This window comes from Mesoplodon bidens (assembly GCF_964165515.1).
Source record: "Mesoplodon bidens genome assembly, chromosome: 1".
Taxonomy (NCBI): domain Eukaryota; kingdom Metazoa; phylum Chordata; class Mammalia; order Artiodactyla; family Ziphiidae; genus Mesoplodon; species Mesoplodon bidens.
In genome coordinates, this window is record NC_138176.1 from 112,894,080 (window position 1) to 112,907,242 (window position 13,163).

The window sequence follows — 13,163 nt, forward strand, 5'->3', positions numbered from 1 at the left end:
AATCAATTTTATTACCTTTCCAAAGAATCCAACTTTGGGTTTTACTGATAAGTTCTATTTTATATTTGTGTTTTATTACATTAAATTCTGCTTTTATGTTTTCTTTCTTTGGGTTCAGCTACTGGACTATAATTTCCCTGCAGGCAGATGTTATGTCTTGGTTGCTGTATGTTTTCTAGAGCCTAGCATAGTGCCTGGTACAAAGAAGATGCATAATAAATATTTAGGGAAAGAGATGACAGAAGGGAGAAGAGGAAAAGAGGGAGAAAGAGAGAGGGCTAAGGAAGGGAGGGAGTTGGAAGGACAACAGAATTGGAATATAAACTGCCCATATACCTGAGAGGTTACTTGTAAGATACCTACGTGTGTGTGTGTGTGTGTGTGTGTGTGTGTGTGATATACTAGGGTCCTTTATGGGTTTTTTTTAATTTTTATTGGAGTATAGTTGATTTATAATGTTGTGTTAGTTTCAGTTGTACAGCAAAGTGGTTCAGTTATACATATAGATATATCAACTTTTTTTTTTCTTTTTTAGATTCTTTTCCATATAGGCCACTACAGAGTTTTCAGTAGAGTTCCCTGTGCTATATAGCAGGTTAGGGTCCTTTATTTTAAACAATCTAGTATCATGACTCCAAGTGCAGCTCAAGGTGCGAATTATAAATATAACTAGAGACCCCCAGCATTTTCTTTGGAAGATCTTCATGGCGTATTACTCAGCTTACACCCCTGAAGGTCCACCATGAATCAGGCCCCACGCTAGTCACTAGGGAGACAAACATGAATAAGAACTTGTTCCTCAGACTTGTGGTTGCCTAGGAGGAGGGGGGTGGGAGAGGGATGGATTGAGAGTTTGGGATTAGCAGGCACAAACTAGTATATACAGAATGGATAAACAACAAGGTGCTACTGTAGAGCACAGGGAACTATATTCAATATCCTGTGATAAACCATAATGGAAAAGAATATGAACAAGAATATATATATGTATAACTGAGTCACTTTGCTGTACAGCAGAAATTAACACAACATCGTAAATCAACTATACTTCAATAACATGACAAAAAGAAAGAAAGAAAAAAAAAAAAAGAATGTGTTCCTGCCCTTCAGAAACTCCTAGGAAGAATCTGGGCAGTTTACAAATGGGCCAGACCCAGCCAGCACATTTTTGTAAATAAAGTTTTATTGGAACACAGCATTCTGTTCACCTGTGGCTACTTTCACACTACAATGACCAAGTTCACATGAACCTCAAAGCAGGAAATATTTACTATCTGGCCCTTTGCAGAAAATGTCCACAGCCCTGCCCTAGGCAGTAGGCCCCTAGAAGGCAGGCCCTGGCCTTGCCCGCCGGGGACAGCAGGGTCCCCAGTCCACTGGTGAACGCTGAGGACATGCGTTCTCAAGGTCCAGAAGCTCTCTGGGGTCGGCCTCACTGGTGGGCAAGAATCACTCCTCATTATCTAACAAGTGTGCACTCTTCCCTCTGAGCAAACACAGCACAAAATCCAGTGGGTACCAGTGACCTCTTTACAAAACCGTCAGCCCATTCCTGGGATCAGCACCTCACAGAGAAATCTCATCCAGAGCCCTCAAAGTGTGCGGGGCTCGTTGAGCAAATCCTGAGGCCCAGAAGCAGAAACCAAGGTTCTTGTTGAGAAGTGAGGCTGGTCGTATGGGTCCCCACCTCATGGCCAACTTCAGGCTGCACTGCTTTATCTTAAATCAAATATTCCACCGGGAGACAACTTCGCACTTGTGCTACAACAGTGTTAACTATAGTCTTGGAACTTGTACCCAAGATGACCTCCTCAAAAATAGTTTGTTCTCCTGCTCTGGACATTTAGTGACCGTCAGGGTGGACAGAAAGACGAGGCCAAAGGCCCTGGCCCAGCCCTTCAGCATCCAGAGCCACGCCCAGATGCCTGGCTCAGTGCTGCCTGATTTGGGCACCAACCCACTCGGCCACTGGACCTGTTTTTCCTGCAACAGGAGTGTTTGCTTTTCTCTCAAATGGAGATGATGTGTCTTGATGGAAGAACCATGAGAGATATGCATCCTCTAGAAAACAAAGTGCTAACAGCTTACATAGAGTTGTGAACTATTAAAAATTCAAGCTGTGTAAGTCAGCTAAACTGAGAATTTTTGTCATGGCCCCTTGCTCTTGGAGGGCCAGCCTTAGTGCTTAGTCAGCTCTTAAACAGGGTTTGTTGTTTTGTATGTTTTTTTTTTCCCCTGTGACTATGTGTATGTGTGTGTGTTCAACTTTTCAAAAACTGTGGTTTAAAAAATAAGTCGATCAGTAAGTGTCAGAAGTGTCTGAGTGCGAGTAGACACTAACAGGAAAGCAGGAAACACAGTCTGTAAGTTTAGAGGGGGGAGGAAACAGAGTTTCCATTCAACACCAAGGCGACAGTAACACACTGATGGGAGAGCCCAGACAAAGCCAAATGTCATTTTCTTTATCCTAATTTATTGATTTTTGCTGGCTGTCGGGAGCGCTCAGGGGACGAAGCGTGGTGAGCCTCTGGCCGATGGTTTCCATCATTCTCACAATTAGTGTGGAGGGGTTGCTGGAGGGGAATGTGTGAAAATGATGGCGGGGATGCACAAGAACCCCAGAGCCCAGAGCAAACACATGTGCGCCCATTCCTCGCACTGCAGTGTTTCTGAAAGTAGCCTATTCATTTACTTGGAAGAGATCTCATGCCAAAGAAAAAAGACAACATCACCCACCCACCCAGATATCTTGACTCGTCAGCCCAGAAACACAACCGTTGCTGGGGGGGTGCACCCCCAAAAATCACCATCCCCAGAGCACTCGTTCATAAGTCTGTGATACCAGAAATGTAAATCACCGGAGCTATGTGGAAAATCTCCAGCCGGGTGTGCGACCCTCCTAGAGGTCAGGGAGGCCCAGGTGCGGGTGTCAGGGCGGGAGAGGCGGAGACACTCAGAGTTCAAGGTCAATAGACAAAGCTGAGAGAGAGATTTGGCCCCCGGGATGTTCACTGTGCCAGTTTTTTTCATGAACACTCATTACAAAACTGAAACCAACATCACAGAACAATGAGAAATCACCAGCCCGTTCCACAAGTTCAGAGCCGTGCACGCCAACCGCTTCAAATCTGGAAAACGTTCCGTGTGCGTGTGAGGTGACCGCCCACGTGGGCTTTCCCAGGCAGCTCTGGTCTCCTGCCTAGGTGCCCTCCTCCCCCCGCCTCACCCCGGGGCAGGGTCACCTCTGTGAAGATGGCTCCTGGACACGCACCACGGCCCTGACTGCACAGCTGTCCTCCAGGGGCCTGACACCGGCTGCCCCTGGGTATCACCACCCGAAGGTCCCACTGACGGTTCCCCTCCGGCCTCCCCATCCCGGTCACAGTCAGGTTAGCATCTCTCAGAGCCCTAGAGTCCTGCCCGTTCGCTGTCAGAGTCCCCTCGGTCAGACCTCCCCTCTCCCATGTCCACTGACATCCACTGTGCGAGGCCCTGTGTTGACTTGGGCTCATCCTAGAAGGGCCTCCCCTCTGTAATGCTGCCCTCCTCCACCACCACCCGCTCCAGTGACCTTGTCTCTAGCCTGGCCTTCAGGGACTCCTCAACCCGCCCAGACCACCTTTCCTAGCTTCTCTTGTGTCCTTCCAACACAAAGGCTCAGCATCCTCACTCGCTCCGTGAGCATCTCTCCCAAACCCCTTTATTCACATCATAACCCCACCGAGACATTCCTCTCCCTCTAACCTGCCTGCTCAGCTCTACTTCAAATCCCAGTGCAAGTGCATCCCCCACTCTGTAACCTTCCCACTCTCCAACCACGATCTCTCCCTGAAATCCCATGGCTCTCTAATTTTGCATGAGGACAGCGGGACAGTATTCTAAGGCATTAAGAGATGACTGTTTCCTGTTCTTCCCTTCACCAGCTCATTTTCAAATTCAGAAAAAGTTTCCCCTTCCTCAAAATGCTACCTCTCAGATCTCTGTCACAGTAGACACAACACATCTGTGAAGTCTGTGATGAGTGGTGACCCCTAGGACCGCCCGAGCTGACCTTCCCCGCCCCCGGCGGTGGACTGCCAGCCCCTCCCCCATGCCCTAGGGGCAGGATGGCTTTCCCCACACTGTGCGCTCCAAGTTCAAGTTCTTGGTCCTGCAGTTCTCAAGGAGACTTTGTCCACCTCTAGCTGAAACAAAACTCTGAAAACCAAAGTGCTCTTGATTTGCAAAAGCCAGGCTGTGGTATTGAGAACTAGAAGCTTTCTCTTAGAATACCAAAGGGTGGCCTTTGCATCAACAGCTGAATTTCTCGAGGTTCAGGTTTATGTGAGAGCCCAGGGGGTGAGGAGGGGACAGGGAATATCGGGTGGTGACAAAGAATCGTTATTTATCTACCCAAAAGGAAATTGTGGGTTAACAGTAGGCAGAAGGGAATCCACATGAGTACAGCTTAGAAACACTTGGGAAGTAGATGGGAAAGTTCCCTCCTAGGTGCCCCCTCTACCCTCTCCCCATCCCCTGCCCAGTGAAGACATCAGCAAGGAGGCAACGGGACCTTCCAGACACCCCAGGTGGGTTTGAGAGGAACAAGAAGAGAAGGGTTCATCTCTTCCAACATCATTTACTGGATTATGAATTTTTCTTTCATGGAGCTGCATCTCCCCAAGTAGTAAGTCAGCTCCTTGAGGCAAGACAATGGCCCATGTGTGCACAGACCACATGGGCCCACACCCTGCGGGCAAGAGCACAGCAATGTCCGTGCCCTCCATACCCACGTGCAGGCTCCTAACGGGGCCCAAGGACCATGCCAGGGCCCGAGGGCTTCCGGAGAGTGCTGGCCCTGCCTGACGGAGGGTCACTTTGGTCACTCCCTCTTTGGTATGGGAGGCAGCAGAAGCGGGTCTGTGCGGTTTCCAGGGGCTTAGGGGGTAGGCAACTGTGCTGACCTGGCCTTATCCCAGAAGGGCCTCCCCACTGTGAGGCGGCCCTTACTAGGAGCTGGAGGGTCTGGATGGCTTCAAGGCTAGAACTGGGGCTGAGCCTTGAAGCATGAGGAGGGTGTGATATTATTCTTCACTTTCCGCCTTCCTGTGCCCAAGGGGGATGGGTGAGAGGAATCTTAACAGGACTAACCAAAGTCCTGTCTGGGGGTGGGGAGGGCTCCCCTGGTGGCACAGTGGTTAAGAATCCGCCTGCCAATGCAGGGAACATGGGTTCGAGCCCTGGTCCGGGAAGATCCCATATGCTGCGGAGCAACAAAGCCCATGCACCACAACTACTGAGCCTGCACTCTAGAGCCCGCGAGCTACAACTACTGAGCCCATGTGCCACAACTACTGAAGTCCACGTGCCTAGAGCCCGAGCTCCACAACAAGAGAAGCTACCACAGTGAGAAGAAGGCTGTGCACTGCAATGAAGAGTAGCCCCTGCTCGCCGCAACTAGAGAAAGCCCGTGCCCATCAACAAAGACCCACCGCAGCCAAAAAATTTTCGAAAATTTTAAAAACAACAACAAGGTCCTCTCTCGGGACCCCTAACCCAATGCCCTGCCTCTATAGCGCCCACATCCCAGCAGCGGCTAATCTTGGCCACACACATCAGAGCTAAGTCTCCTAAGTGCTGGCTTCCTCTCACTCTTTCCCTGATGGGGTCTGGAAGATAAAAGCTTGGAGAATCAGGGATCTAAGTCTTTGAGAGGCTCTGCATTCTTGTACTAGGTCTGGGCTCCCCACAGCCCCTCAGGGCCTCAGATGGTGACTCCCAGCCAGTGTCTTGCCAGCCACTCTGTGGCTCATGTGACCTCACAGCTTGACTTGCTGGCTTTGCCCCATGGGCTAGGGGTAGGGCTGCAGCTCCCCTCCACCGCTCCCCACCCGCAAGTCATCCTGGTCAGGCTGGTGCCCACCCTGGCTCCTCTGTGTTAGATCCAATTTTAACTTTTGAGTTTCTTTTTTGAGCAGTTCTATTTTTTTGTAAGGATTGGTATTACCTAATTTTTATTCTTTATTAGGGTTTTCCAAAGGAAAAAAGAATTACTTATTTTTCTTAAAAGATTAAGATTAATCCTATATTGCAATGATCATAGCATCCATTGGACCCTTTTATACATCTAAGTTATATTTGGGGATCTTAGGGTGCTTATTTTTCCCATATCTTGAAACACGTTTGCTACTTCACCGTTACTCATAATTATTCTGAACAATATGAAAAACGGAAGTAGAAGAAGAAGGATGGAATGACCTAGATTAAGAGGATAACACAATGGTGAGATAAATCATCACAACTGCATCATTCTCAGTTTTCCTATTGCACTGCCAAATGCATGGTATCATCTTTAAGAAGGTACAAAAGAAGGCTGGACATACCATCTTTGTCGATTGCATTGAACACAGTCGAAAATTGAGACTTTTTCTACTCCTTGTTTATAATGGCAAAGAAAAAAAAATAAAGGAAGATGCTTCACAACTCTTAGATGAATCAGAAGATGAAGGCAGAGGCAACAGGTCTCTGTGCTCTAATGACAAGGATGAAATTGATCATACGCATGAAACCTCAGACAGTAAGTCTTTAGATAACAATATCTGCGACGAATTTCCTCAAACTCAAAATTTGATGGGTGAATTATATATTTTTATGGACCAGAAGGAAATATGGCAATACTTCCATTCAATCAGCCAAAGGAGAAAGACTTGATCATGCAATATTTTGTCACAGGAACCTGGACCATTTCATTTGCTAAAAGGATGTTCAGGAGTGTTCTTTCATCTTTTATGAGAGTTTACTTGCATGGACAAATGTTGAAGGCAGAAGTGTATACAAAGATGACTGGAAGGAAATAGAGAAACTTGTTAGACTGATCATCTTAATTGGTTTATAAATCTAAAAATGAAAATTCTTTGCAATTATGAAGCAAAGAAGATGGCCATCCTCTCTTCCTCAAAATCACATGATATTGAAGGTTTCAATTTTTTTTCTCATATTTTGACGATGCGAGTGCAAGAAGAAGATGCAGAAGCAATGACAAGCTAGAACTTACTAGAGATACATTTGAAGTCTGAGTCAGTGTTTACAGGACAATGTTCCAGACTCATGCACGGCTGCCGAGAGGCAATTAGTTGCATTCAAGGGGTATTACATTCAACATCAGGAAAATATGGAAGAAATATGTAGACTATTTGTGTTCAATTCTAGTGTCTAAATTTCTAGTAGAGTTGTTTTTCACTCTTACTTCTACAGATTATTTGTACAATGACTGAGAAATATTTTTTAAAGGTTCCATTGCATCCAGATGTTAAGCAGGGATGACTACCTTTCCCAGTACATTGAAGGCTTCATAGGTAGAAATTTCCTAATACATATTCTGCAGAAAACCATTTCGTGGCCAAGTAAGTATGAGAAATGTTGGATAAAACAGAATTATGTAAATTTTGAACTGCAGGATTTCTCTGAACATTTAATATGCAAGATGTCCAAAATTGGTTTGACCATGAAATTCTTTTGGGGGCAGAATATTTCAAGGGACTAGTGGTCTACAGAAGACTCAAAAAAACCAAAAAAACAAAACAAAAAAACGCCCTAGAAGATGAAAGGACAGCAAACCAAACTGTATTATTAGTTAGCTAAAGTTAAATTTATGGAGGCTTTTCCCCTTTTTTAGGGAAAAATTAAAGTGTCAGAACCCCAGCTCCATGAGAGAAGCCCCATAGGAAGGCTGGGGCAAGAGGAAAGAGAAAGGGCTCGGCCCCTAAAGAGGTCAGAGGGAGCTCTAGTGAAAAAGACAGGTGCAGAGTAAGGTTCCCATGGTCTCAGACCAAAAGGACAAAAAGGAGAATAACTTCATTAGCTTTATTTTGAAAAGGAGGAGCAAGATTATTCTAGAGACAGGGAATATAATCAGACTCTTGGGATAGAAAAACTCTCTGCCCCTGCACAATTCCCGAGGGAAGGGGACAGGGGGTGAAGGGAAGAAGGGAAAGCAGTGGTTCTATCTAGATCCTCAAAGGAGAAGGAATTTTTTTTTTTTAATTCTTTGAAACAGAGGCCTGGGTTCCGGCCACCTGGACGTTGCTGATGTGAACTGAACAATCCATCTCTGAGACAGGGGTGCCTTCCCACAAGAATCCTGCGGCAGAGGCTCCAGCTGTCACTGCTGGGTTCTGAGCCTCCACCACCCCCTGCTACCAGCCACCAGCCTGCTCCACCAGCTGGAACAGCCACCATGCACACACACTCTGCCTTACCTTCCAACATCCAGCTGAAAGAGTGCCCCTGGCTGTCAACGGCCAACACCACCACTCATCCCCTGAATCTTCCCCCGTCTCCTCAAGGGCACCTCTCCCGCCAAAACCCCCATGCTCCCTGATCCCACATCCCCTTCCAGCACCTGACCCCTTTCCTTGTTTCCTTTCAGAGAAAAACTTCTCCAGAGAGTTGTACAGACTTACCATTACCACCTCCTTGTCCCCCAACCCCTGCTTCTCTCCTCCAGCTGCCATGGTCAGGCTCTTGTGTCCCCTTCCTTCCTGAAATAGGGTACCAGAGACCTCCATCACCCCTACAGTCATGCTCAGCGCTGTCTTCCTCTTGCCCAAACCCTCTACAGCATTCATGGCCAATCACTCCCTCCTAGAAACACCTTCTTCAGGAGACTTCTACAATCCCACCTACATCCGATGTTTCTCCTACCACACTCCCCACCTTCTCAGGCTCCTTTGTCTCTGCCAGATCTCGAAATAGTCTTTGAATGCCCCAAAGTTCTGGCATCAGCTCTTCTCTCTTCCATCTAGTCCCAAAACTTTAAATATTATCTATATGCTGATGACTTTCCAATTTTATCCCTGTGCCCATCTCTCCCTAAAGCCCTAGACTGGTAAAGTCCAATCGCCTCACTCAGCATCTCCACTTAAGTTTCAAATAGGCATCTCAAGCTTAGCGTGACCAAAGCCTGAGTCTCAATCCCAACTCAGGTCCCCAAGCTTCCTCATCTCAATAAACCATACTGGCTATACGGGCCACGAACCTAAGAGTCACATTAACTCCTCCTTCTCATCTCCCAGCCCTCCCCTAACATCTAATCCAAGAGTAAAACCTCTAGGGTTTCTCTAATATATCCTGTAACTGAAAGCTTCTCACCATCTACCCAAACATTACCCTCATCCAAGTTACATCATCTCTGACCTGGACCACTGTGACACCCAGTCAGACAGTCAGCTGCCAGAGTGATCTCCCATTGCATTAATTACAGTACATCACTCCTCTATTAGTTTCTTGTAGCTGCTGTGAAAAACCTACCACAAACTAGGTGGCTTAAAACAACAGAAATTTGGGTTTCCCTGGTGGCACAGTGGTTAAGAATCTGCCTGCCAATGCAGGGGACATGGGTTCGAGCCCTGGTCCGGGAAGATCCCACATGCTGTGGAGCAACTAAGCTCGTGAGCCACAACTACTGAGCCCACGTGCCACAACTACTGAAGACCACACGCCTAGAGCCCGTGCTCTGCAGCAAGAGAAGCCACCACAATGAGAAGCCAGCGCACCACAACCAAGAGTGGTCCCCGCTTGCCACAACTAGAGAAAGACCATGCACAGCAATGAAGACCCGATGCAGCTAAACATAAATAAATAAATTTATTTAAAAAAAAAAAAAAAAAAACAGAAATTTATTCCCTCACAGTTGAGGAGACCAGAGGTCCAAAATCAAGATGTTGGCAGGATTGGTTCCTTCTAGAGACTCTGAAGGAGAGACTGTCCCAGGCCTCTCTCCCAACTTCTGTAGTTGCTAGCAGACCTTCGAGTTCTTGGCTTATAGACACATCACTCCAATCTTTGCCTCCATCTTCCCACTGCCTTGTCTCTGTGTGACCCTGTGTGTCCTTTTCTGTCCCTCCTAAGGACACTCTCATTGGATTTAGGGCCCACCCTAATTCAGGATGAGCTCACCTTCATCCTTCCCATAATTCTACCTGCAAAGACCCTGTTTTCAAAGAAGGTCACGTTCTGAGGTTCCTAGTGGACATGAATTTTTGAGGGCACTCTTCAACTTACTACAACTTCCCTGTTTAAAGTTTTCCAGTGACGTCCTGTTGTAACCAGAATAAAATCCAAACTCCTGTAAGGTTCCCAGGATCTGGTGCCCGCCCAGCCCTTTGCCCCCTTTCTCTCCTCTCTCCATCCATCCACCCCAGTCCAGCTACATGTGTCTTATTTCTCTCCCTTGACCCTGCTGAGGGATTCTTATCTCCAGGCCTTTGCACTTGCTGTTCCTTCCTCTTGAAACACCATTCCCTCCCCTGCCACAGATTTTTGCATGGCTGCCTCTTCATCATTCAGAACTTAACAAAAATGTCACATCAAGAGGTCTTTTCTGACCATTCTAATTAAAGCAACCAACACTCCCCCCAGCCATTGCCTCAGTACTCTTCTTAACCTTCTGTATAGCACTTTCCTGCATGTGAAATCAGTGTCTCTGCTGATGAACTTGCTATTTACACTCATGAGAAAATAAGGTCCTTGAGTTCAAAGACTCTGTCCTATTTGCTTAGAGCAGTGCTTAGCACATAGTAGGTCGCCTGAGTTAGAAACCGAGGACTGGGGGAGAGGTGGAGGGAGAGATAAATTAGGAGTTTGGGAGTAGCAGATACACACTACTATATATAAAATAGATAACCAACAAGGACCTACTGTATAGCACAGGGAACTCTACTCAATATTTTGTAATAACCTCTAAGGGAGAAGAATCTGCAAAGGAATACATATATAAGGGAAACATATATATAAGGGAAGAGAATCTGAAAAAGAATATATATATATGAATTACTTGGCCTCGGGGAACAGGCAGTCACACAAGACTTAAATTTGGAACTAGGTCCAGTGGGGAGAGAAATGTGGCGCAAGGCATTCATTTTGGTGGCGCAGATAATGTAGCAGCTGAAGGACGGCTTTGCAGGTGAGCAGCAAGCTTCCTGGTGGTGGCAGGAGCAGTATCTTTTCAGTGGACTCATCCCTGAGAGCTCAGCCTAGAACCTGTCCTCCCAACCATCCTCCTAGCCATTTAATGCCTTATAATAAATTTCTTTCTTCTTGAACTACTAGCATGGCATCTGCGCTCTGCAGCTGAACACCGATCAAAACATTGCTCAATAAATGTTTGTTGGCTGAGTATGAAACGGCATTTGAAGTACCCCAGGTGTGGGTTTGTGGGTTGGGGGCTTCCAGCTTAGAAATGATCTTATGGTGATTAACTTCTGCCATCATGATTACTGGCTACATTAGGTTCCTTTGGCTGTTGTAACACATGACCAGACACTTGGTAGCTTAAAACTATTAAACTTATTCTCTTACGGTTCTGGAGTCCAGAGATGCAAAATCAGTATCACTGGGCCAAAATCAGGTGTCAACAGGATCATACTCCCCGTGGATTCTAGAACAGAACCCATTCCTTGCCTCTCCCAGCTTCCAATGGATGCTGGCATCCTTTGGCTTATAGTCACAGCACTCTTTGCTTCCATTTTTACAACACCTCCGTGTGTGTGTGTGTGTGTGTGTGTGTGTGTGAAATCTCCCGCTGCATTTCTTTTACAAGGACAACTGTGATAGAATTCAGGAATCACCAGGATGATCCAGAATAATCTCTCCATCTGAAGAGCCTTAATCACATCTGCAAAGCCCTTTTCTCCAAATAAAATAACATTTATAGGTTACATTTACAGGGATTAGGACCTGATATCTTCTGGGCTATTATTCAGCCTACTACACTGCCCATGACCAGAAAACTCTGTTCTTGGATGCTCCTCAGTTATTCTATGGGAATTCTATCATATGTGCCCATACCTCACTTCATCTCCATTTATCCTACCCGTGAAGAACTTACCTAAGGGGAAGAGTAGGGAAGAAGAAAAGACACCACCAGCCAAGGGAACAAGGATGCAAGTGAACCCAGTTTTAACCAGGCAGTCTACACTCAACTGAAAGCAGAAAATGAATAACCAACTTGCTGGAGCTTCAGCCAAATGTATTCAGCTGTATCTGATAGGCCAGAGGGAGACCAGTGCTCGGCATGTCCACCCGGGCAGACCGGTGTATTGGGCCTGATGCACTCTCAGAAAAGGACCACTTCCCAGCTGAGGGCTGATTTTCAGGACGACCACAGCCAGCCTCGCCCACCTATAAGGCCGAGAAGGAAGAAAGAAGGTCAAAGAGAGAAATGAGAGCAGGGGAGTAGAAACAGATGACTGTCTGGACCCAACAGGCTATTCAACAAAGATCAGGAGAAATGAAGAGTTGAACCAATTACCTGGATAAATTAAGCAAAAATAAAAAAGAAGTGATGCGGACTTCCCTGGTGGCGCAGTGGTTGAGAGTCCGCCTGCCGATGCAGGGGACACGGGTTCGTGCCCCGGTCCGGGAGGATCCCACATGCTGCGGAGCGGCTGGGCCCGTGAGCCATGGCCGCTGAGCCTGCGTGTCCGGAGCCTGTGCTCCGCAACGGGAGAGGCCACAACAGTGAGAGGCCCGCGTACCACAAAAAAAAAAAAGAAAAAAAAAAAGAAGTGATGGGATTTGGAGACCTTTCCAGCCAACGCCATTTAAGCCATTAGACAATTACTTAAACTTCCCTGCACTTGTGAGGGCAGCAACAGACAGAGGCTATGGTGGCTCTAGAGGCCTCTGATTATTTCACCTATCTTAGCAGACATCTGACGTGAAATCAAGCCATCAATCAAGATGGAAACACTAACGTAAGCTATTATATATAGGATGGATAAACAAGATCCTACTGTACAGCACAAGGAACTATATTCAATATACTGTGATAAACCATAATGGAAAAGAATATGAAAAAAAAGAATGTCTATATGCGTTTAACTGAGTCACTTTGCTGTACAGCCGAGACTGACATAACATTGTAAATCAACTATACTTCAATAAAAAAATTAAATAAAAAAAAAGAAAAGACCATTCCATCCAAAGCGGTGGCCGGGGGGAGATGTGAACACTAATTTGAGCAGATTGTCAGTGTTACTATGGGGAAAAAAGGAGCTGATGAACTGTCCTAGCAAGAACTGTCACCAAAAATAGTACCATATGGGCTGGTGACTGGAAAGAATCGTAGGGTTTAAGTTTAGGTTTGGCATGTTTTTGTTTGTTTGTGTAGAGGATAGTTGGCC